General features: G+C 38.8%; 1 long non-coding RNA gene across 1 annotated transcript; it reads right to left on the bottom strand.

The window, feature by feature from the left end:
• Window positions 1-21,664: 21,664 nt before the first annotated feature.
• On the bottom strand, window positions 21,665-23,813 carry LOC138127091 (uncharacterized). Its single transcript, XR_011158094.1, has 2 exons — window positions 22,450-23,813; window positions 21,665-21,932 (listed from the first exon to the last, which is right to left on the bottom strand). It is a non-coding gene; the product is annotated as an uncharacterized lncRNA (long non-coding RNA).
• Between the last annotated feature and the right edge of the window lie 2,793 nt (window positions 23,814-26,606).

Raw genomic sequence — 26,606 nt, forward strand, 5'->3', positions numbered from 1 at the left:
TTATCGTCGCGCCGCATCCACTAGTGGCCGCGTCAATTACTACGAATCGAGGCCGATCTTACGTCACCATCACTTACGTCACTTTGCGCATGCGTATTAGGGTCTAATTCCAGAGAAAAGAGACTCCGATTGAATGGTTTATCTGCTAGGTGGTATGAAATTTTCCGGGCCTCTCGGTGAGCGTCGGGGACTCTCGTACAACAATTTTGGCTGCATGCTTTGATCTACACCATATTTTTTAACGCGCGCCTTTTAACCAATAGGAAATCAACCCCCAAAAATGACGTAAAGATCACGCCAGTTTATTACACCAGCGGGCCGTCGCGACGCGGCGCCTTCGCGCCAACTAATATAATTCAGTAACAGTTTGAATAATAATTTGTTCTGTGCTGGTCACCTTTGTGTCATTTTCCGTGGTTATTTTGATTTGGTTAAGTGCACATTTTTGATTTTTGGTAAGGTAACATAGGTAGATCAACCATCAAACATGAATCCCCAATTTGATTTAGTTATGTCGTTGTTAAATGTTCCAAAATATGCGCCTCACACTTGGCCTTACCGTGACGTACTACCTGGCGGCGTCCACGGGGACGCCCCTGTTCGTGGCACACACGTGTCCTGTCCACTACGCAGTTCCGGTTTTAAACACGATTACCAGCAAATGACCATCCCGCAAGTAAAGTCGACTCAAGTTGCAAAAAACCACTTGTCATTTGCAACAGCATTTTTTCAATATTTTTAAACCAAATAAAGGCACAAAAAGGCCAGAAAATCATAGTTTGGATTGCATATTTTCCATATAAGTACAGTTTTAAAGTAATTTCAAAGGACTAATGCCATAAAATTGCTGTTGCAAATCCAAATTGGTTTTTTGCAACTTGAGTCAACTTTACACGTTAGGCAATTTATAACAGTAACACAAACTATTCAATTGCACAGCTCGACAACTGGGAATGAAGTGAATACCCTAACCAGTACATACCAACAGAAAAACCATGCAAATAAAAATTACTGTTCTCGCGCCGTCTTGATCCTCGAGTGCGCCCTCTCTTGGTCACTTCTGGTGGTTGCTTCTACGGCGGCAGTTTGAATCCAAACTGGGGCCTTACAAGAGTATACATGTTAAAAACTGTTTAACTTCCTTTGGAATTTCTTTTTATTCACTCTTTTACTATTTCGTATATTTGAACAGAAACTGTCACTAATAATAAATTTTTTTTTTAATGTCTCTATGTATAATGCATTCATTTTTGTAATGACGAACTAAAGTTACTAAATTTAGTAACTTTTGTCTTGTGAACACATCTTTTTACCGCGAATTTGGCCTTTTAAAAAGTTAGGTTATGGGTCACGAAATTTGTCCTGTCAAAACTGATCCCAATGAAAGCTTAGTGAAATTAAATTTGTTTAATTATGTATTTAAAAAAAAAAGCAAAGTTGCACTAAAAAAATACGAAAAGGCAGTTGAACCTACGTAACAATGAAATAATTCTGAATTTTGCTACTCATCCTCGTCATCGTCGCTGTTTTCCGAATCGAAATCTTCAACCAAATTAACAATACCTAAATGGGGATATGTCATGGATGCTAAAGTTTCCCATAAGCCTTGTCCTTGTCCTTCATTTAAAATTTTGAACATACTTCTGGGATTGAAGCCTGGACAGCACTTAGGGAGAGTTTTATTTTAGATTAGAATTTACTGAAAAAACATCCACCACTGCTTCTACAATTTTGTACTTTTCGTACTTGCGTTTCCATTATCTCCATGAGTAATTTCTTTTATTTTGTTGAAAGGCTTTAAAATGTGCTGGTTCGTCTGCTTACTTATTGATGCTTTACTCCGTTTTGGAAATTCATTCATTTTGGCAGTGACAATAATATGACAATTTAAATCATTGCCAACTGTGTAATTTTCATTTATTTTGTAAAAAAATCGAACAAAAAAAAAGTTCCAGTTAGTTTCTCAGTTCCTCATTACAAAAATGAATGCATTATAAATCCTTTTTTCCCTTTTTTTGTTTTTGTATCGCGGTCTCTGATCGATGCTCGCGTTGGGCCATCAGTTGTCCTCAGATGTTGAGACAGGGAAAAGGTCGGTCGGTCCTCTGCGACGAGGCGCCGAGGTGCTGATGTTGTTAACACGGCAATCCTGACCTTGGAGCGGCCTCGCTCCGTCTAATGCTGAAAGAGGATAAATAATTTAGTGCGATCTCCTAGTTTCACTGCCCCCGAGTCCCATGTAGTTATCGCGATTATCACTTCGTGGTAATGTGGTATTATAGTCACGGTCTTGTCTTATTGCGGTTCTCCTGCCCTGTGGATGTGCCACAGTCTATGTTACGATTTTCCCGCCCTGTGGATGTGCCACAGTCTTTATGTTGCAGTTCTCCCGCCCTGTGGATGTGCCACAGTCTTTATGTTGCGATTCTCCCGCCCTGTGGATGTGCCACAGTCGTTATGTTGCGGTTCTCCCGCCCTGTGGATGTGCCACAGTCTTTATGTTGCGGTTCTCCCGCCCTGTGGATGTACCACAGTCTTTATGTTGCGGTTCTCCCGCCCTGTGGATGTGCCACAGTCTTTATGTTGCGGTTCTCCCGCCCTGAGGATGTGCCACAGTCTTTACGTTGCGGTTTTTTGCGCCCCGTGGATGTGCCACAGTTTTTATGTTGCGGTTCTCCCGCCCTGTGGATGTGCCACAATCTTTATGTTGCGTGATTTTCGCACTTGTGAGATTGCCACGATCTTTCGTGGATTTAGTGATACTCACGACGCTATTCGGTGTTTTCGATCGGCCATTTGCCTAAGCTGCTGATGAGCCGCGACCGTCGTTTTTTGTCCTTTTTTTTGCTAGGAGGTAGCGTTCGTTTGGCAGGATCTGTTTGATTACAAACGGGCACTTGCGTGTTGGGAATCTTCGACTGCCACTTGATCGCCAAGGGCAAACAGAACGGGCTTGTATCGCTTTACATTAAAGCGTCTTGATGCTGCGTCGGCAATCTGACTCATGCGTTGTCGTGCCGTCAAGGTGGTGTTGTCGAAGTCGGGGACGGTGTCATTTTCTGGAATACCAGATAGGAACTGCTGTGTGGCTTTCAGTCTTGGGTTAGTAGCGAAGGATAGAGCATTCGGTGGATACCCTGTGGTTCCATGCACTGTTGCGTTGATGTTGTTTTCGATGGCGGAAATTTCGTGAACCCAATCCTTCTCATTTGCGGCGGTCAAAGAGGCTCGCAGTAAATTGAAAACGGTGCGCATTATACGCTCGACTTGTCCATTTGCCCTGGTGGTGATATGATGAAGCTGCACTTCTTGGTCAGCCAGGAAATTTTGGAATGTTAACGATGTGAATGCTGCTGCCCTGTCAGCTATGATTCTTCTAGGTTTTCCCATTTGTTCGAATACTAGCGATAAGGCCCTGTTGGGATTTTATAATAAGGCCGACTGTTTTGATTTAAAAGCTAAAACTGTTTATTCAAACGTGAACGTGTTGTTTTACAATCTACAAGTTACAAGTTAGTGTCTATGGCGTCTACAAGGTTTTTCTTGGTTACATTTACTCGTTGGTTTTAGTACCAACCTAAACAAAATAAAAGTACTGTTATTAAATAATTATATCATAAGAAATACATCAACACTCTCCCTTATTTAATAACTTACAAATTCCCATGTCGTTACACAAATCTCTTAATCGGGTTGAAAACAATGGTTTTGTTAATATGTCCGCGAGCTGTTTTTCAGACTCTACTTTTGAAACCATAATCTCTCCAGCAGTTACTAATTCGCGAACAAAAAAATGTCTGATACGAATATGCTTCGTTCTTCGATGGAACTCGGGATTCTGGGCAAGTCGAATAGCAGCTTCATTGTCGTTTTGTAATGTATAATCAATTCACTTTTGTAATGACGAACTAGAGTTACTAAATTTAGTAACTTTTGTCTTGTGAACACATCTTTTTACCGCGAATTTGGGCTTTTAAAAAGTTAGGTTATGGGTCACGTCATTTGTTCTGTCAAAACTGGTCCCAATCAAAGTATAGTGAAATTAAATTTGTTTAATTATTTTGAAAAAAAAGCAAAGTTGCACTAAACAAATACGAAAAGGCAGTTGAACGTAACAATGAAATAATTTTGCATTTTGCTACTCATTCTCGTCATCGTCGATGTTTTCTAAGTCCGAATCGGAATCTTCAACCAAATTAACAATAATGGGGGATATGTCATGGATGCTAAAGTTTCCCATAAGCCTTGTTTTTGTTCTTCATTTAAAATTTTGTACATACTTCTGGGACTGAAGCCTGTACAGTACTTGGGGAGAGTTTTATTTTAGATTAGGATTTACCGAAAAAACATCCGCCACTGCTTCTACAATTTTGCACTTTACGTATTTACGTTTCTCCATGAGGAATTTCTTTTATTTTGTTGAAAGCCTTTAAAATGTGCTGCTTCGTCTGCTTGCTTATTGATGCTCCGTTTTGGAAATTCATTCATTTTGGCAGTGACAATAAGACAATAATATGACAATTTAAATCATTGCCAACTGTCGAATTTTCATTTATGTATTTTGTAAAAAAATCCAACAAAAAAAAAGTTCCAGTTAGTTCGTCATTACAAAAATGAATGCATTATAGGTGTTGCTTTCAATTGGTCCAGTTCAGTTAAAATCCTCTTGATCCAGATGATCTCCCTGGCAGCTTCGCTGGCAGCTACAGCTTCAGCTTCAGTTGTGGATATGGCAACGGAAGATTGTCTTTGGCTCATCCAGGTAATAGGGGCCCCAGAGTGGAGGCACAGTACACCAGAGGTCGAGCGCCCCGTGCTAAGGTCACCACCATGATCTGCATCGCTGTAGCATTCAAAAAACCCCTTTGCTTGGTTGCTCTTGTAAAGAAGCCCACAGTTCGTTGTACCTCTCAGGTACCGCAAAATCCTCTTGACCCTAACTATGTCTCGATCTGTTGGATTCTCAAGATTTCTGGATACCACGCTGAGTGCGTACGCAATATCCGGACGTGTCCCACACATGAGGAACATCAATGCTCCCACGGCTTGTCTGTATGGAAACTCGGAGTTTCGAGAGCTTTCTTCTGTGTCGTTGTCCTTGACGATTGGAGTAGTCACTGCCTTGCAGTTACTCATGTTGAATCGTTCTAACAGTTTTTCGGTGTAGTGGGTTTGACTCACCCTCACCTTCTTGATTGATTTCCAGTCCCAGGAATAACGACGCAGGTTTAGCAGGTATTTTGAACTTTCGTCCTAAGTCATCGATAAATTGTTGAAGTTCCTGTTCGTCATTGCCTGCAATTAAACCATCATCAACATAAAGGACGAAGAACATTTTTGTGGAGCCTTTTTGCCTAACAAAAAGACAAGGATCCGCTTCGCTCCTTCGAAAACCCAATTTAATGATGTAATTGCTAAACTTCTCATTCCAGCAACAAGGGGCTTGTTTCAGCCCATACAAGCTTTTCTTTAGTCGACATACTCTCCCAGATCCATCACCGTGTCCTTCAGGTTGTTGCATGTATATGGTTTCCTTCAAGTCACCATAGAGAAAAGCCGTTGAAACGTCAATCTGTGCAAGTTTCATACCTTCATTTGCGGCAACACTGAGTAACGTTCGAATAGTAGACTTCCTGGCTTCTGGACTGAAAGTTTCGTCATAGTCAATTCCTCTTTGCTGTGAATAGCCCTTGATGACCAGTCTCGCCTTGAACTTATCGATTGATCCATCGGCGTTGGTTTTCACTTTGTAGACCCATTTGTTTGAAATAGCCCTTTTTCCTTGAGGTAAGTCCACTAGCTCCCAAGTCTCATTTTCTTGAAGAGCCTTCATTTCACGATCCATGGCTTCTTTCCAGTAATCCTTTTGATCCGATCACGTAGTCTTGCAGTTTCTCTGGCGCTTTCAGAGTCGATCTGTCCCGTAGACATCGTGTGGTCCTGTCGGCGTTGTGCTCGCAATCTGACTCGGAAGTTCCAGAAATTGACGTATCTTCAGTTTCTTGCTCCTCTTCATCGTCATCGGTGAGTTCATCATCGCGATCAGCTTGAATTTCCTGTTTAGACGTTGAATCATCTCCTGGAATAATCACACTTTTCGTGTGCTCTAGCGTTTTCTCTTCAAATACGACATCTCGTGATCTAATGAGTTTGCATTCCTCTTTATCGAAGATCCTGTATCCGTCATCATGATCATAGCCAATGAGAATACCTTTAGTGGCTTTTGGGTCCATCTTCTTTCTGGTTTGCTTCGGAACATGAACATACCAAGTAGAGCCTATTACACGTAGGTGTTTCACTCCCGGTTTCTTACCGTACCACAGTTCATATGGAGATGTTCCTGGCACGTTTGAAGGTCACGTGCGATTCAAGATGTAGTTTGCTGAACGAACTATTTCAGCCCAAAGTGTCTGCGGAATGTTTCCGTGAGCATGCATCATTGCCCTTGCTGTTTCGACGACTGTGCGATTTTCTCTTTCGCTACAGCCGTTCTGTTCTGGGGTGTATGGCATCGTTAGACGTTGAATAATGCCTTCCTTTTGCAGCATACTTCTAACGTCCTTGTTGTCAAACTCCTTCCCATTGTCACTCAGAAGTTCTTTGATTCTTCTGATTTTTCTTTCAAGAAATAAATCGTCCTGAATTTTGTGTAATCGTCCTTGAAGAGCACAAAATATTTAAATCCTGACATCGATTCCTGAAATGGTCCGCATACATCTGTGTGAACTCGCTCTCCCGCTTTTGTTGTCTTCGCCCTAGTGCCAAATGGTAGGCGATGAGCTTTTCCGTACATACAACCTTCACACAGTTCACTGTCAATTTCCACTTGGATGTTCAGCTCCTTGCTCAGTAGCGCTTATTCTGATGTCCGAATCTCTCATGATATAGCTGCAAGAGATTATTTGTACCTGTGACATTGACTTCATCGAGTGAGCTGGTGTTCGTACTTCTCACGGCCAACTTGTAAAGTCCTCCAAATCGATCACGAACTCCTATCAGCTGGACTAGTCCGTCGACTTTGAAATTGCAAGTTTCTGTGGTTGAGATGAACTCGCTATTTTGACGTTTATCTTGTGCTGCAAGAACGGAGAACAAATTCTTCTGAATTCTTGGAACGCACCAAACATCTGTCAGAGTGATTTTGTTCCATCTTCCTCCAACTGCTGCTTCAATCTCCACTGTACCTTTTCCAATGGCTTCAATTTTCTCACCATTCGCTGTGGTTACTGAATGTGTTGTTGAAAAAGGTTCAAGTGTTCTGAACGAATTTTTGTCATTTGTGATATGACTTGTCGTGCCATTATCTACATACCAGCCTTTATTACTGCTTTCAGAATTCATCGCAGTTGATGTAATAGAAACGAGTGTCATGTTCGTACCTGGTTCCGGATTGCTCGATTTCGGTGGCCTGCCATCAGCTATCCACTTTCTACAACTTTCACGGTGTGATTTGGCTTCTTACAATAATGACAAATCAGCTTCTTTTTCTTCTTGGAATCGACTACATTCGCTTGCTACGATGCCTGCTTCGACGAGTTCACAACCAGAGCTTTCTGATCAGGTGCCCAATTCTTGAATCGATGGAATTAATTCTCATTGGAAAAATAGGCAAATTTTCTCATGAGAAATGCAAAAGTGTATTCTGGACTTATGTCAGACGGATCGTTCCACTAGTAATCCGGAGAATTATTTCACCTAGTGTTTATCACTAGGAAAAATAATTTTTTCGCGAGAAATTCGACTGTCAAATGTGACACTTTTGTTAATACATAATTGCGTTTGTAAAAGAAAAAAATGGAAGAATTCATTGCAATCCAAATAATGGTTGCCCAAGCACAAAGACTTTATCCGAAATTAGACCCGTTTGATCCAAATTGTCAACATATTGCATTTTAAAATTCTCATGTGAAATCATTTTCCAAACAATTCAAGAATACAGATATGAGAACATTTTAAATTTCACTGGGAATTCATTTATGGGAAAATATTCTCAAACGAATATTTTCCAGTGATTTCAAGAATTGGGCCCCTGAAGATTCGTCCTCCTTAGTCCCTAAGGCTCGTTCATATGCACACAATTGATTTGTCAGATTATCGACTGTTCTGTCACTTTTTGACATTAACATCCAGCTAGACTTGAATGAAAAATAGTCGTCTGGTAGTGTGCCCAGAATTTTACAGATCAGAAACAAGTCTGGTAGTTTCAGGTTCGCTTCATCTTTCATCATCTCCTGTTTCAACTCGCTCCATAGTGTTTTCAATTTTGAAATATGTGATGCGATGTCAACTTCAGGATTCCTCTTAAATCCAAAGAATTGTAAGCAGGGGTTGTAGACTTTGTCCTCAGAGACGCCGTCAAACAACTTGTGAAGTTCCAGCCATACTTCTCGCGACGTCGTGAATCGCATTATCTTCTGCAACGTTTCATCTGACATGTTCGTGGTTAAGATAATCAAGGCATTGCTGTCTGCTTTATTGAATACTTCTAATGCACTTTTGTACGTCGCTGCCTGGGCAGCGGTAGCATCTTCTTGTAGTGTATTAGGTGGCACTAACCTGCCTTGGACAACATCCATTGCTCCGGAGACTCCTTGTAGACAGACGGAAATTTTGTATTTCCACGTGGTCCAATTTGCTTTCCCTTCCAAGAGTCCAACGTTAATTATTCTTGACGAATCCATCGTTTCTTCTTTGGTTCACCTCGTGGATTCCTTAACCTCAAAATTGGACTTTCGGAGATTACTTCAACTAGTACGCCAAATTATATTTTTCCCGTTAGTGCACTTTCTTTTTAATACGCACTGTAGCCCATAATCTGTTGGGATTTTCTAATAAGGCCGACTGTTTTGATTTAAAAGCTAAAATTGTTTATTCAAACGTGAACGTGTTGTTTTACAATCTACAAGTTACAAGTTAGTGTCTATGGCGTCTACAAGGTTTTTCTTGGTTGCATCTACTCGTTGATTTTAGTACCAACCTAAACAAAATAAAAGTACTGTTATTGAATAATTATATCATGAGAAATACATCAACAGGCCCTGATTGTATCCTCCGTGCTCTTTTTGCGGATGCGGCGTAAACTGCAATCATAAATACAACGATATTGCACGGGTCAGGTGGAACAGTGTGATGTTCTGTATATACATAATACATACACACACAATACACAAAGCAGTTCACAAAATACAAGCACACAACAAACAATGGTCAAGCATTATTAAATTCGTTAAGGCTATAAAAACATTTGCCAATAAGTCAAGATCACAGTAGTTTTTTAAACATCTGCAGTGTGGAGGCTGTTTTGATGTTGGTTGGCAGTTTATTAAAGATATTAATGCAAGGGTAGGATGGACTCCTTTCGTACATTGCAGTCCTGTGTGACAACGATCTTAAGTTGTTGTTAAACCTGGTGTTATAAAGGTGGGTTTCTCTGTTTTTCGAGAATAGTGATTGGTTTCTGTAAACAAATATGCCGCACTTTAAGATAAATATACAACAAAAGGTTAAAATGTTTTCGGCAATAAATACAGGTCTGCAGGATTCTCTACACTTTAAGTTATAAATTAGGCGAATGAGGCGCTTCTGGGCAATGAGAATGCGACTCATGTGGGTGGAGTTGCCCCATACTATTGTATTGAAACTCATGTGGGGATAGGCTAGGCCATAGTAAATGCTACGGAGTTGGCCTTGTGTGAGAAACGATTTAAGTTTCAAAATAGCGTAGTAAGTACTGTTAAGCCTACTACAAGCAGCGTTTGCCTGTTCTATCCAATTCAATTGAGAATCTATGTGACTACCTAGAAGTTTAGCACTTTGGAGTGGATGCGTTATTGAGAATTTCAGAACTACAGTTTTATTAATATTTAAAACTAACTTGTTTCTAGCGCACCACCAGCGCATGTCTTCCATTGTCTCTTAAATCAATGTGTCAAGATCATTCTTATTTGGAGCTGAGACCACCACGGATGTATCATCGGCAAAAATAGTGACTAGGCCATTTTTGATATAAAGTGGTAACTCGTTTATGAAAATTAGAAAAATTAGTGGGTCCAAAACTGAGCCTTGAGCGACACCGATGTTCGTTTCAAAGACTTTGGAAGTTTTGTTATTAATTTTTACAGTCAGTTGGCGATTTGATAAGAATGATATTAGCCATTTAAGAATTTTACCTCGAAGACCTATTGAGTACAATTTAGTTTCCATAAAGTTGTGGTCAACGACATCAAATTCCTTGGTTACATCGAAGAAGACGGCAGCTGTAGGGCGACCTTTTTCGATTTCTTGGTGTAGTCTCTCCACAAAGTGGTAGGTGGCAGACTCAGTCCAAGGCGGAATCCGTGTTGGCTGTCAGTGAGGATCTGGTTGGTAGTGACATGCTTCATTATTCTTCTATGCACTAGTTTTTCGAACAGTTTCGAGAAGATGCTCAACAGTGAGATTGGACGATAATTATTCAGACACTCCCCATCACGCTTTTTTAGTATTGGTATCACTGAGGCCATCTTGAGGCACCTTAGAAAGACACCGTGCGACATGGACAGGTTGAAAAGATGCACTAGGGGATTTAGGAGATCACCATTCATATGTTTTAGCAATATCGCACTTACTCCATCTGGTCCTGTTGATTTCTTGGATGGAAGATCTAAGATGATAGTCCTCACTTCGTGTTCGTCTGTGAGGTGGACGAACATATTTGCTGTGACGTATGGGGATGTGGTACATCTATGTGGAGGGTCACCGGAGCTTCCAAACATAATGTTACTCTCTTCGCTTCATATTTTCAAATGACCTTCGCAAAGTTGGGACATCAATTAAATTGCAGTTATCAGTAATTACTTGCATTAATTCGGAAATTGTGCCAGGCCTGTTTTTGAACACGTTGTTTTTCAGGTATGGAAAAACAAAATAATCAAGACAAGTTGTTGGTAAGTGCCTTGAAAGTCCGGAATGACAGTTACTATTATAATTAGTGACATCTGATGACATTTGAATTATATTTTTACATGCTGCCAACTGAAGTGTATTAATCATGGCCATCTCGATTTTTTTTATTTTCGATCGCACGATAGTTATAGTTATTATTGCAAAGTACAATAATTACTTTTTTTCACTACTAGTCTCAGAAGGCGTCATTATTGACTCTCGTCATCCATTTTTGAGCTATGACGTCATCACCAATTTTTTTAAATGACAACCCCCACTTTTTTCTTCTCTTTCTGATAGACCTGCGTACTACCTAAACTATGAATTAAAAAATTTGGCATCTTACATAACATTTTTTTTGAGAAAATGACAAATTTTACTTCGAAACTTTAATTTAATTTTTAATGTATTTAAATTTTTTTCTATGTGGTTATTTGAAATCGAGGATTTACTTCAATAGACCAAACAATTTAGAAGATTTACGACACAGAATTCGCGCTGAAATGGAACAAATTAGCCCTAACATTATTGAGCGCGGTGTACAATGTTTACACTCCTGTGTGAGTGCTAAATAGTTGGCGGGGGGCAATTTCAACATTTGCGTTACATTTTATTGTTAACCTTAGATGTTTGTTTGTTTTTGTTTGAGGTCAATTAAATTTTTTACATTAAAAATTAAATTAAATTTTTGAAGTAAAATTTGTCATTTTCTCAAAAAAATTGTTATGTAAGGTACCAATTTTTTTGATTCATCGTTTAGGTAGTAAGAAGGTCTATCAGAAAGAGGACAAAAAAGTGGGGGTTGTCATTTAAAAAAAATTATGATGACGTAATAGCTCAAAAATGGATAACGTCATGAACAAGTGAAGCAACTTAAAATAAGCACTATGAGAAATAAAAACTGACCTTTTTCAGCGTTTTCGACAAATGTCATTAGTTTTGAAATTACTGAATTTATTCCATAAGTAACACACTGTATAGCAAAGTTAGAGCTAATTTATTGCGGTCTTCATGTGAAGGCTTCTTCAGTTGGTTTTTTCTCGATTTAGATGTTTTTTTTAGTGGTGTACATTCGTCTCTGTGGAATAATTTTTTTTATTTGCAGGAATCCTAGTATATTTTTCGGATTCAGAATTTGTTCCCAATGCAATACTAGATGCTTGAGAAACGACTGATATTGTTGCTTCAATAGGAGCAACTAATCTTTCAAAAGCTTCTACATATTTCTGATTTAGTGGTAATTTTATCTAAAATTTTATTCAAGTGACTTCTCATTTTTCTTTTCTTTCATCCACCGATGCTTCATTTTTTTTGCTTTTTATGCCAGCCAAGCTTTTTATAAAATCTTCCGATTCTGCACGTTTCGAATCACAGTGAATCACAAAATTGTCATCTGAAAGACAAGAAAAAATTACATTCAATTTCACTTTCTTTTTTAAAAATATTCAAATTCAAGTTCACAAATATTTCATGAATTATGAAAAACCATCACCATCGAATTTAAATAACCACCTAATAAAATAAATAATAGTGTAAAATTTATTTTGACAAAAAAAAAACATTACAAATTTAAAATCGATGATCAGTATGTGCAGTATGGAATGGCTTAGGTATTTTTTTAATTGAATGAAGTAAGCCATATTTCTTTCCAGAGTTTGACTTGAAATAGATACAATGGAGACAGTTTTTCACGTACGTGAATGGCCGCTAAGGATGCGCAGAAGAGGAAGTGCAATGCAAGATGTGGAACAGAGGTGCGACAAGGTGAAGTGGTAAAGTGGGGTATAATTCTGAAAAGTACACTCAGCTACAAAAATCGACTTGTTCTAACTCCGCGTTGTCGACGAGACTTTTATCCTGTAACCTGTACTGACGTACTGCGGGTCTTCAACACATTTGTGCTCTGCAATTTTTATTAAATAATAATAATTAACAAATGAGGTAATAAAAAAATCGGTCGCTCCACCGAAAATTGTTAGAAAAATTCATCACAGTACTTTGTCGCTTCCGACAAATTGAATTTCATATTTCGAGCCGCAACATATTCTTTCATTGCCGCCCACACTAGCTCGATTCGATTAAGATCGGGATGGGAAGGCGGTAATCTCAAAACGTCGTGGCCGGCATCATGAAATAGTTTATCGATTTTAAATATTTTGTAGCGTGGTTTATTCATTTTAATGACTTCATAGAGTTGCGGTTTTAACATATCATTACCGAAGGGTATATTCTTGCTCCGTAACCACTCTTGCATGTCCCGTTTTGTTGTTGCAGACGTAGGACATTGATTCTGCTGTTTGTTGTGATATGACGCGTTGTCAATCACAACAACACTGTTGGCCGGTAAATTAAGAATAAGTTGCCTTGTAACCCACTTTTCGTAATTATCATAATTCATGGAGTCATGATAATTCCTGTTTTGCAGGTATATTTCCATCGTACATAACTATCGCGGTCAAAAATAACTGGGACAGTATGTTAATGTAGACACTTCCAAAATGAATGAGTTTGAATGATTTTTGATTTTGATGTCCATCTTGAGTTATAAATGCTGTATTGTAAGAGAATTATGTTCTGAAAGGTCCTTGACTCGGGGGTGATTTTTACGAGTCCGACAGGCGAGACAGGGACAGTGTGGGCTTGGCAGCTGAAACCGACGGGCTGTCCAAGGTACGAGTACGAGAGTGACGGCAGGTGAATAATCGTGGCCCGGAAGTGGTGTAGTGAATTAGGCTAGTGATAGCCGGTAATAAAGATACAGTTACCAGGTGTGTCGGTAACTGGGTGATAGCAGGTTGGGCAACCTGGGCTATAGATCAGTACCTCAATGCGTAAAACCTCGAGCAGATACCATGGTATAATTCCTGAGCACCGGATGTCCGGGTGAGGTATCTCTGGCTCATGACACGGCACGGCCGTTGACTGGGCGCGTCGGTAGAGACGGCCGGTGGTGACAACCAAATGTAACAGATCATACGTTGCGGATTGTAAGGTTATGAGGTCAGCCCGGTCCCCAGGTACTGAGGGGACAGTGTAACGTATGGAAGGGAGCTATCGCGCTCTCACGCTGGCATTGGCGGCCTTCTTCTGTGGAGGCTGCGGGCGGGCTGTGCACCCCAAACTGCACACGGGGCTATTCAGGTGCTACTAGAACATCCAACGCAATCCCGGAACGTAGCGCTCTGAAGACGACGCCCGTGGTTCGAGCCCCTCATCATGATAAAAGCTAGGGGGAGGAATCCCCCGGGTGAGTCACTGTATGACCTGATTCGCGACAGATGTGTCAGGTGTTTATCATTTACATGTTGTACCGTCCCATTGAGCAAACCCGAGTCCGGACCTGTGCTTTACCGTTTGAATGACTGAATGAGGTGGAGGTGAGTCCGACTGTAGATTATCGTACGACTGTAGCTGATATTGTCTAATTTAACGTGTACCGATGAGTCTGATCGAGTAATTATCAAATATTGAGGGGATAACGCCCTTGGGCAAAAACCAAGTCTTACATATCAGAAGTGGGATCAGAATTCTGCGTGACCGAAACGGTTCACTCTTATTGTCAGCTACAGTACGATAAGCTTGTAAGATGGACAAACTCAAATTATTTTCGATTCTAAACCAATGACATATTTATTCGTGCGGCCTGACATGACAAACGTCCCAGTTCTTAGAAGTTGATAACCAAGTTGTTAGTATTGGTTGTTGTGCATGGTAATTTAGAGCGACGATCCCTTTTACTGAGAACTGAAAATGGTTAAGCATAAAAAATGTGTTGTCGAGGGTTACGAATTGGGGGCGTGTGAAAAACGAAAACCATTAGCCCATTCGTTCTTTGTGCAAAACCCATAAATGTCAGTGGTTTCCGAGAAACCGGGGTCCTGTGGGACCACATGTGTAATATATCTTGGCCCTTCAAGACCAAACTGATCGTGGGACCAAACGGGTACACCCCACGCTTAAACCCATATAAGGGTGTAATGAAACCACCGCCGCGGTGTTGCGTAAATTTTCAAAATCCCGTTCGAAAGGCTTCTACTGTCAAGTCGTGGAATATGTCTGTATCAACGATCTATTGTCGTCGCGCCACGCAATCATCGTCAAGTTTGTCTTCGGATGAAAACACAGCTTCGAGTTCGGCAAAACCCGCAGGCTCGAGCCCATCTTCGAACACGCGAAGGGGTGTTAATGTAGAGTGCATTAGCTGCACTGGGAGGACTCGCGAAAACTTGGCTTCGCGGGTTACCGACTATGGATTATTTCTGAGACGAATGGCGCAGTCAATTAATTGCCGCGTTCCCAACTAGTGACCACTATCGCCAAAAACTGCAGACCAGGATGCAGCGGGTTAAGGCCCTCAATCAGTACCGAAAATGTATAGGAGAAAACAGCCAATTTTTGCCGGTAAATAACATCTTTAATCTTCAATTCTAAAGGGAGATCGATATTTATACAGGATGACAAAGTCGTTTTCTATGTCGGACCGGGTTAATTATTTTTAAATTTTGATCCGAACGCCTTAAAAAACAAAATAATTGAAAAACTTTGCATACATTTTTCTCCAAACCTATTTCTTTGCCAATCTTCATACTTCAGTAGATGGAATCTAATTCTCTATATTTAAAAATAATGAATCGAAGCAACGTAACTTTTGCATCGAAAAATTCCTTTTCGAGGGGTGATTTATAAGCCCTCATAATTTATATTGCCCCCTGGAGAGCGGTCGGACTCGCCGCCTCGCTACTGCTTTAAATAGACACAGACCTAGGTATAGTCCATTCATTTTAAATCTTGGGTTTAGTAATAAAACTTGCCTGCTTTGACACTTGTCCGAAACTCAGTGAATCTAAAACTGTGTTCAATACCGAGTGTCAACTACCAAACTTGACCATAGGAATTTAACATGAAAAATAGTTTTTGCGTGATTTCAGGTACCTACTTCATTAAGAAATTGATTAAATTTAACATTTGTTAAATGGTCAAGTTATTAGAAACATTTTTATTCACATTTATCAAAATGTCGAAATATGTTTGTGTTTAAATTTACTACTAAAATCGCCCAATAATTTGATTATTAAAAATACCATCCCAAACATTACATTTCTGAGGGCATTGCGTTCTTGTAGTTAAATTTATCCGCGGATTTTCTTGAGACAAATATCGAGTGTTCTGGGTGGCTCATTATTTAACATACATTTGCATTCGTCGGTAAAACATCTGTTTTTAGGTACTATAAATATGTTCTGCTTACCTTATCTATACGACGGGTGCAGGTAATAATAAGACATCCCAAGCGTAGACAGAAAGTACATAATAATGGGGTTTTCCCGAATTTTAAAAATACAGGACCGGCCGGCCCTAAGCCACTAAACAATTACAGTCTTACTTGTACCGTTCAAGAAATAACTTGTGTTGTGTAAAGTGAATTCAGTGCGTTAATTTTACTCAATATGTCAGGTGGTTTGGGTCATTTGACTTATCAGTTTGAACAAATTATTCTTAATATTTTGAGAAAGAAAAACAAAACCAAGGCTCATTAATTTCAGTGATGGCCCCAAAGAAGAGAACTTATTTTGCTACTAGTATATCCGAAACAACATTAATAACAATTATACAACGCCATGAAAACAAGGATAAAATTCCCAAAAAAAGAAAAAGAATCTGTTCAAAAACGAAAGACGTTGACGAAAGCGTGCAACATGAAATAAGAAATGTAATATATGACACATGCCCCGCTAAAGAACATATCACCCTCGACTCCCTATTACAGAAAATTAAACAAAAACAAATTATAGACATTGGAAGAACAAGTCTTCATAAATTAATAAAATCCATTGGCTTTGTCTACAGCAAAGATTCTAAACAACGTGGATTGTGCGAAAAACCGCATATTGTAAGAATGCGTGTTAATTTTGTATTTGTTGCCAATACTGGTGAATCATCTAGTGAATTTGATTCAGATGACGATTAATTTTCTATTTGTTTATGTAAGTATTTTATTATTTTATTTATTAATTTACTTTAAAGTATACATGTAATGGATACTTTATTAATTACTCTTATTTCTTTATTTAGTAATCTTATTTCTCAAATACAAAATTTCCCAATACAAAATCAACAATCTCTTAACATTTTTTTGGTCACTGATCGCAAAATGTGTTTTAATTTTTTTTTATTTGCGGATACTTTAAGGTCTCTTTCTTTTGCTCGTCGATAAGATGGTGAAAGTACGACGTGGTACCAATTTTATGTGAACAGAGGGATTACTACTTTACAGTACCCAGACAATGAAAACTTGCCGCTTTCGTAATTTACGGCGTTTTGAGTTTACAACTTTACCCAAGATTTAAAATGAATGGACTATACCAATTCTGTTTGCCGATTTTGTCTACAAATACTTCGACTGCGTCTTTAAAATTTAATTTAATACTGTCCGGTAGATGTTCGATTACATTACACAAGTCTGCACTGATTTCGATGTTTGCATAAAATTGACAGTTTTTGAACAATTTCGACCCCCTGATTACGAAAATGATTTTGGTTTTGCGCTATCATGTCTAGTTTTTTCACAAATCGTTTTTTCTTAAAATTGAAATGTTCACCTAGAATGAATGAATTTCGATATTGTAACATCGGACAACAATATGGATATTCAAAATGAAAGTGAATTTCCTCTTTTCGCACTTAAATCTTTTTCCTAAAAATCTTGGTACTGTCAGCGAGGAACAAGGGGAACGTCTTGACCAAGATATAAAACAAATGGAGAGGTGATATCAAGGAAGATGGAGCGCATCAATGATGGTAGACTTTTGCTGGATGTTATAGCGCGATGTACCCAAAAAAAATATACAGCAGGCAATCAATTAAAAGAAGTTTCCTCACAAAGCGTTAAAGATGCCATTCTCATAAGGAATAAAAAATTTAGTTACATTATTAACCAAGAATTATTATAAACATCTTATTTTCCTAAATAAATTGCTTAATTTTTTTTTGCTAATTGTGAAAAAACCTGACGTGATACAAAAAAATGAATTGTATTTTTGTAATCAGGGCTCCAATGTTATACAAAGTCAGTTATCAAAATCAAAATATCGATTAAAAATTTTTGTTTTGCAGGCCTGTGTTATCAATAGAGCATTAGGCATTAAAAATCGGTAAAATAGGCAGAGAAAAAGGCATTAACAATGCGAAGATAAACATTTACAATTAAATGTTCCTATAAGTATTATTGTTTCAGTGATTTTATCATTTACTTATCATGTAAACTGTACATTATAGAAAAAAAAACATCATTTACAACAATCAAATACATTTTCTCAAAATTCACTGATTTTTGACAGATCTTACAAAAAAACAACACGGAAGCATCACTTGAAAAAATAAGACTTCTAAAGTTCCGCACAGATTTATTTAATTTGTCGGTAACTTTCGACATTATGACAGAAACGATTCTTATTGTAAAAAATTTGAAAGTGAACGAATATCACATAAAGAAAGTAATTTCCAGGTAAAACGAGATAAAAGCAGAAAGGGGGATTTAAGTTACATTGTGGATTATAGGAAAAGTCGAATCAGGTAATGGGATGGGATTTTCTATGAACTGTAGGTAAAGTTAGTTCGTTGCTGCTATGTATTCCATGAAAAACAAAATTTCTGACAAAATTGGGAGTTATATAAGCCAAATGGGCTTTTTTTAGGAAATGATCAATTTGAGTCCGGTAGGTGAGTTACAACAGGGAAGCAATACTTACTAGACTGTTTTATTTTTATAAATCAAATCTGACACTGAAAAGTTAAAAAGTCCAAAAATATTCGGTCATTGTTGTAACATAACATATTTAGCCGTGACAACCAAAAACAAGATAGTGGAACGTATTGATATGAAGATATGTAACCTGTGTTTCAACCTGTGTTTATTGGCGCGTGGAGTTCCAGTATCAACATACGATTTCGGATTCATGGATAACTTGATTACAAATTAATTTGATCGCTCTTTATAAGATCACAAAATTCCAAATATATCATTCTTCTCGGAAGTTTTCCTAAAATGCCGTGTCCAAATTACCTGCCCCCTGGCTGTTTCGGCTAGCTAAAGGATCATTATTGGACGACACCGTTATTCATCCCCGTTTCAGGTACAATCTTGAATATGTTTGTTTATACATATTCTGCTGAAAAGGCCATAAGCCTCAGCGGCAGCTTCACTGCACATTATATTGTTACAATAATTTATCATGACCTGTATTACATAAACTTTTAAATAAATGTATTTGAATCTGCATCTTATACATATTTCTATTTATTTTGACTCCGTCCTAGTGACTAGAAGTTGAGTTATTATCCGAGTGCGTTTTAAAAATGGGTGTCCATGGCAAGAATAAGATTTCTACAAACGGTTGCCGGAAAAGTATAAAAAGGAGAATGAAGGCAATACGTAATAAGAGGTAAATATAATGAATATAATTTCTTTTTCAATTTTACTCTGTCTTACTTTTCGCAGCTATGTTATTTATTACAAATATGTTATTGTTACATGTTTTTTTCGTATCCCACCTCCACCCGGCGGCACGGCAATTTTGCCGGAGTACATACACTATTACGGATATTACTATCAAGTAATAGTGCAGTGCTTATCAACATAATTACCGGCGTCTCGCCTCCGCATTTTGACTTTGTTGTGTATTATGTTCTGTGTCAATGTTACGGAACTTCCTCACGATGTGACATGAGTATAATAATATACCTTTTTGAATTTCAACTACCAATGTATTATCTAAATCCAGAATTTTTAAATTTTTAAAAAGAGATTGCGGTACTATTCCCGTTGCTGAAATTACAAGTGGTAAAATCGAATTTTTTTCTAAACACCAAAGATTTCTCATAGCAACGGAGAGCTCTAAATATTTATTAATTTTTGTGTTATATGTCTGTGTTATATTATGTGAATTTGGAACAGCTATATCTAAAAGATATGCTTGCTTTTGTTGTTTATTTAAAATTATAATGTCTGGTCTGTTATGCTTAATATGAATGTCAGTTAAAATTGTTCTATCAAAAGATAACTTGTAACTGTCATTTTCCAAACAACTTTCTGGTGTATAACTATAATGTGGTTGTGTATTCTTTAGTAAATTGAATTTAACAGCTAAATTCATGTGTATAATTTTAGCGAATATATCGTGACGTTTTTAATATTCGCTTTGAGCCAAAACGGTGCAAGAAGAAATGATGTGTTCAATTGTTTCCCCTTCAGTTCCGCAAATCCTACATTTATCAATTATCGATTGTAAACCGCATATGTGTTTTTTATAATTTCTTGTATTTATAACACGATCTTGTATTGCAAATATAAACCCTCCGTCTCAGGGTGAATATTTGATTTTTTAAGCCATGCATGAGAGGCCTGAATATTAACTTCTGGTTGTTCCAGTTCTTTAAAGTATCTCCCATGTAAAGACTTCTGTTTTATATTTGCTATAGTGTCAGGTATATTTGGCTTAACAATATCTGAAATTATATTATCACTTAAATTTAAAGGTGTGTAGCCTTTATCGGCTGAAACCAAAACATTAAAAAAGGTGTTCTCACGAGCTCTATTGAGGAAATAATTTTTTAGTGAAGCTATTTGATTATGTAGCAGTATTTCTAGATTTGAAAAACCCCTACCACCGTTTTCGCGTGGTAAATTAAATCTTTCAATAGCAGATTTAGGATGGTGTTTACTAAATTTGGTAAAAAGAACTCTAGTTTTAATGTTTATGTTCTGTAAATTAGTTTTGGACCATTTTATAACACCGAAAGAATAGGTCAGTAATGTTATTCTTATGCTTTTATATTGTTTGTTTAAATATGTGTACATACTAAATAGTTTTTTTTTTTGTTAGGGAGTATGGCTATTGGCGAGATCCCCTTTATAGGTCAACGCATTGCCAATAGTACCTCATTAGGTGATGTGGAAATCTATTGAACTTGAAAAAAATCAAACATGGATTTATTATACCTATAATTTATTTCATATAAATATTCATCAAGTGAGCTGTGCATGTATAAAAACACGTTTAATTTAGTTACATTACAAAAGTAACATTTATGATAGATCCCTGATACATTATAGGTTATCTCCAATAAATCTTTACTTGATGAAAATACGGTGTGATCAAGAATGACTGAGTCTGTTGGTAACAATGAAATTTGGCAAATTTGAAATTTCCCATCAAAGGTTCATTTTTATAAGAGCATAAACATAACCAGCATAACCAAAAATGTTTTTAATGTCGTCTCAAGTTAAAAAAATTCAGCCAGTGCGAATTACGAGACAAAAAAAAACAGTACTTTTCAATTGTTTCATTGCCAACAGACTCGGTCATTGTTGATCACGCTGTACAAAGACAAAAGCAAATAAGAATTAGTTAATTACTTTAATTTAAGCAGTAAAAAAACGTAACAGTGCTTTTGAAATCAACAATGCCGAAACGGACAACAAAACTAAAAAATTATAATCAAGGTTCGCACAGGGCAAGCAACAACATCATATGCGTAAGATTACTACTGGCGGGAATTAATCTGCAAGGCTGCCTAAATAACGTGAAACAATTGAGATGGAAAGTTTAGTATTTTTTACTGTGTTGTTTTGGAACTCGTAATGTAAAGTACGGTGTTTACCTGCATGTCACTACATATTTACAAAACATAATTACAGAGCCAAAAATAATGTATTGTTAACTATTTGAATAAAACTCGATACTTCCACACAAGAAGTTGTAACAAATTTATTAAACTAATGAAAGTTAAACAATATTTTTAAGCAAAAGCTATTTCAAGAAAAATGCCCGACTTATTCCGCAGTCAGGGTAAGAGTCCCCGGGAAGAGTAAGAGTGTTCCTTTGTTCATTCGTCCTGGGTCGCGACTAATCGTTCACCCCATTGAGTCCAAGCTAACACGGCCTTTCCTGACATCAAAGTGTCCTCACTTGATTAGTCTTGTCCTCGAACGGCTGGGTGTTCAACAGAAACTAAAAGAATACGAAGAACATTAGTAACACTCCTGAACGACTTATGTCTAACATAAACATAACAGCAAGAGAACAAAATCAAAATGTTGAAGACACAATGCCTGGACGTCCACTAAGCTAAAGAAAAATCGAAAAATATGTGGCCACATAACGATAACAGTTCAAAAATCATACAAATTATGCTTAATCTAAATGGGTACCCAAGCGCTTTACGAGTCCCTCCAAAAGTAAGGCCACAGCAGAGCACAGCAAAGCACAGCACAGCACAGGCCTACCAAGGAGGAACTCTGTTCAACGACCTAAGTTTTCCAGAGCCAAGACCACAGCACAGCAGAGCACAGCCTAGCACAGCAAAGCACAGCACAGGTCCGCTAAGGCAAAACTAGGCCCTTTTCGCCCTACGAGACTACCAAGGTGAGACCACAGCACAGCACAGCACAGCAGAGCAGAGCACAGCCTAGCACAGCAAAGCACAGCACCGCACAGGTCCCCCAAGGCAACTCTAGGCTCTACTCACGTGCTCCTATACCGAATCCTCTTTCCGCCCTACGAGTCGACCAAGGCGAGACCACAGCACAGCAGAGCACAGCCTAGCACAGCAAAGCACAGCACAGGTCCCCCAAGGCAACTCGAGGCTCTATCCTCAGAATGGAACATGACTCCTCAGATATCTCGAACCCTGCATCTGCCATTGTCCAAGATAGCAACAACCTTATTTGGACCTCTCCACTTCGGAAATCATTTCTGACTGGTATCAGCAGCGGCATGACTAACAATCCTGGCTGAACAACGGCTAGCATCGAAACGCCGTTTCTGTACCTCCTTGATATTGCTCCAAGCCCGTCATTATTATGTTTCGCTCCTTTTTGACATCCACAACCTCGGACTCCTCATCATAAAGCATCCCATTCGACACATTAATCCCAACTTGAATACTTATATAATATGTTCATCCCATCGATCCTCCTTGTCAAAGGCTCCCATGGTACTCAACGAATTTATCAGCGTACGATTGTATCGCTCACTCTGACCATTTCTTCGTGGTAAACCCTAAAACACACGTGATGTGTCGTCCCAATCTCCACAGCAAAATTAGAAAATTGACGAGACGTGAATGCCGTGCCTTGCTCAAAAATTATTGGGTTTGGTGCGCCACAGGTTTTAATCATGTCCCTAAAACACTTAATTACATATTTTGTTGACGCATCTTTCACAGGATAGATTAATAAAATGTCGTAAATGCATCGATTAAAAGGATTTGCGTTTTGGCGGATTTAGTCTTTACAAAAGACTCCAGATTTTAATTTCTAATCGCGGATTAAAAATTGCAAGTTTTGACAATAAATTTCCTTTTAAGAAATTAAATGCTTCGATTTGTCGGGTCCCAGTTTTATGTCTTTATGTAATAATTTCGTCGGCGGTTTCGACTTGAAAGCACAATAACGAATGAATTTCGAAAACTAGCCAGTCAATCTCAAAAACTGCCGTGCATTGTGAACATCTGTTGGTGTTGGAAATTTATTTTATTATAATTACGATTTTAAAATATTATTTTCAGACGACCACTGTGAAATATGGCACATTTCACACGGTTTTTCCTTAGTGAAAATTTAAAATTGCAAACGATTTCAACACGAACACGAACGAACAGCCTAACCGTGTACAATGAAAAATTTGAGAAATCTGATTGGCCGACAGCTGTGTGTTTTTATATTGTACACGGGCCGATGGTTAACGATGTCTATCTCCGCGCAACGGCATAATTATTTTGTCCGCAGCTCTGTCGAATAATATTTGAAGTTTGAAGGGATGCCGAATATTAGCGTTTTTTTTTGTGGTCGTCGGACAAATATCGTGTATACCACGTGTTGAAAATTCGATTTCACACTCGTTTGCTTAAGCCACGCGCCTACGGCTGTGGCTCAATTCTGCAAACTCGTGTGAAATCTTTCATTTTCAACTCTTGATATACAATATACTATTTATTTGTGGGTTCGTTCGACAAAAAGTTGACGTTTTTATGGACTAATCATAAGTGGTGTGTTTCCTGTTATGTTTGGGGTGTTTATCACCAACGATGTCTGGGCAGTCTCCCTGAAAGTGGCCTGTTTTATGACAAGCGAAGCAAGCACGATTATCGAAATTCTTTGAGGGCGCATTGTTTTTCTGGGGTGTTTTTATTGCATCTTTATTAGTCGAGCTAGTGGACACAAAATTTCTCCTATCAAGTATTTTTAAATGGTTCGCTAATTCATATGGATCTGTTATACCCGCCATTCTCACTGAAAATTTTACCTGATCATCGTTAATTCCCCCCATTATTAAATTAACCTTATCTTCGTCATTAATCGGGAGTTTTAACTTGTGGATGAGGGCCAATTTTCGATATACGTACTCGTACAATCGTTCGCTGCGACCTGGCACACACGCCCTCATATCTGTCAACGCCTTATGAAGATTACGTTTCTGTTTAAAATTGTTGAGCAACATGTCGCGCCATTCGACCCAAGTAAATAATTTTGTCGGCAAACCCCGATACCAAATTTCAGCTGGTCCACGCAGCGTTCCCAATGCCAGGTGACTCGTGGTTTTATCGTCCCAACCATGAATTAGAGCGTACTCATCCACTGAATTTACCCATTCCTCGATGCAGTTCTCGAGCGGGTTAAATTCGGCGACAATGTTTACGGAAATGGACAACGAAGTACTCACCGTCGAAGTGGGTTTATTCTTACCCACCAACCTGTCTATGCCGCTGACAATGGCAGCGCCTAATTCCGATAACATATCCGACTCGGCTCGGGATGCATGGCGACGCCGTCGCTGATCTCGATCGTCAGGTACAAGACGCCTGGACCTGGAGCGTCCTTCCCGTTCGTCCGAACGACGTTCATGACCATCACTCCGGCTTCGTGTACCCCTGGAATGATCTCGTCCACGAGACCGTGAACCGGATCTCGATTCGTCGGATGATCTACCCATCTTCACAATCGCAGTTCGCCAATTCCTGATTCCTTGGTCATAATTACTATCACTAACAACTAGCACTTGAGTTCTTGATCCCACTTCTGATGTTAATTATTTGAATAAAACTCGATACTTCCACACAAGAAGTTGTAACAAATTTATTAAACTAATGAAAGTTAAACAATATTTTTAAGCAAAAGCTATTTCAAGAAAAATGCCCGACTTATTTCGCAGTCAGGGTAAGAGTCCCCGGGAAGAGTAAGACTGTTCCTTTGTTCTCCCCGTTGCGTGGGCTCCCCTTACTCGACCTTATTCGTCCCGGGTCGCGACTAATCGTTCACCCCATTGAGTCCAAGTTAACAGTATATTTATTTAATTATGAAAATAAACTGATTTATAAGTTCAAAATTTTTATTTTCCTACTTATAAATTTAAATCATATTCTGGGAAATCCGACGGAAATTTCGTAAAGCGGCTCGGGATTTAGAAACAGGGCAGAGGGTAGCAGGTAGTCTCCTTTGGGCGAAGTGCTCCTCTTCACACTAGGAGGTAACAAATACTAATCCCCTCATTATTAGCACGGCATGGAAGTGCCTGTCGTAAAACGGTCAGCAGGTGTTGTATGGTTGGTTGTATAGTTACGAAATAGATATTTTCGTTGGGTGATGGGCACCCTTAAAATAAATCAGGAGACGTGTCTTCGCTGTTGGTACAAGAAACTAGCACTTGAATCAGTGCGATATCAACGACAGGAGCGAGGCCGGCGGATACACGGGTCCCAAGCACCCTGTTGGGGGTACCTGAGAGGATGCGACACGACATCGTCGGCACCACACACAGCTGATCATCGATAAAGCTCCGTCGAGGAGCGCAACACGAGTGCAACACGATGGGGCAGAAGGTGGAGAACATTCGTCGAATTGGCAGATTGCTCACCTGTACAGGGAGAACCTCGAACAAGTAGGTTCAGGTGTCGTAAATGCAAAAATTGGGACACCTCAGGCGGAACTGCCCACTATGGAGAGATAACGATGAGGGTGCGACCATCTCGTAATTATTACATTTGGGGGTAACAACTATGAGAGACAAAGACACCAGGTAAAATACTTCGACCCACAACAGACGGAAACTACCCTATCAGTATTGGGTCAATGACCGAGTGTCCCTCTCAGCTGGAGGTCTCTTTGAATTGCAAGAAACGATCACAGGCACCACCAACAGGCCTTGTTGGTGCGGGTGAACTCGTGATGGTTGGTGTTCAAAATTTATGGCCTGTCAAGTGTCCGGGTGCGAAAGACCAGAAATTGATATGTGCGGATCAACATTAAGCAGTGTACATGATTGTTTAAATGTTCGAAGTGGTGTTAACTAGAGCAATAAAACAAACTGCGGTAAAACATTAACGTTATTTCTGTCACACTTTTGTGATTATTTATTATTTCTTTTTCATTTTCGATTTCTTTCGTCACATTACCAATTAGTTATTCTTCGGGATAACCCTAATTGAACGATAGATTTTTAAAGGGTTGCATGAGTGCCATGGCAACGTTAGCACTAGCGTAGTTAGCACAGTTAGTAGGCTGATCAGTGATCAGCAAGTAGTAATAGATGTAGATCTTATGATACTAAGGTAAATTCACAATCTCGGGACGAGATTTATGTCAGGTTGGCCGAATGTAAGAGAATTTTAAAAACGCAACAGAAGAA

This window comes from Tenebrio molitor, chromosome 3, assembly GCF_963966145.1.
Source record: "Tenebrio molitor chromosome 3, icTenMoli1.1, whole genome shotgun sequence".
NCBI classification, from domain to species: Eukaryota; Metazoa; Arthropoda; class Insecta; order Coleoptera; family Tenebrionidae; genus Tenebrio; species Tenebrio molitor.